Source organism: Carlito syrichta, unplaced genomic scaffold, assembly GCF_000164805.1.
Source record: "Carlito syrichta isolate Samal-C Ts95f unplaced genomic scaffold, Tarsius_syrichta-2.0.1 Scaffold123410, whole genome shotgun sequence".
Taxonomy (NCBI): domain Eukaryota; kingdom Metazoa; phylum Chordata; class Mammalia; order Primates; family Tarsiidae; genus Carlito; species Carlito syrichta.
The window spans coordinates 9,882-10,593 of NW_007067506.1; positions in this window are offsets into that span (position 1 = coordinate 9,882).

Below are 712 nucleotides of genomic sequence, written 5' to 3' on the forward strand. Positions count from 1 at the left end.
CCCCTTCTGGTTCTCGCGTTCTATCGCCGCCCCCTTCCCATGCCCGCGTTCTATCGCCGCCCCCTTCGAACCGCGGCGTCCAATCCCCTCCCTCCGTGCCATCCGCGTCTCTTTTGCCCGACCTGATTCTCGGCCGGCCGGCCTCCCACATTCTCCGCAGCTCTCGGGCCCGCGGCCTCTTGGGCTCCCCGGCCCTTGGTCTCTGTCACTGTCCTTTCTTTCCAAGGGCCGAGCTTCGGCTTGGCACTCACAGCCCTCCTCTGGGTGCCGCGCACGCGCGAGGGGTGCCGGGGAGGGAGGGGGGATGTTTTGGGATCCGGACGGCCCACCCAAACCACCCACGCACGGTGCATGGATTGAGTTGGCGCGAAGGAGGCGCTCCCGCGGACTGGATTCAAGTTAGACAGCCAGAGGGACTTCCATGAGGGACAAGAGCACTGATGGAGAAGAGTGTATTAAAGACCGGGTCCAGACAGGGAGGCCGACGTGGGCACAGAGACTGAGGCACGGAACTCTTGTTTTATTCGGCTCTGGACGTTATATTCGTTGTCCAGGCTGGCTCTGATGTGCTCCCGGGTCCAGCCCAGTCAGAGAGGGGTGGGAAGACGTGCCAGAGGTCACCCCGCGAGCTGGGCGCTGCGTTGGCCCCCTTGCTGCGGGCCGGGTTCCCAGGGCTGGAGCGGGGCTGCTGCCTGGCGCCGCCGCCGCCGCC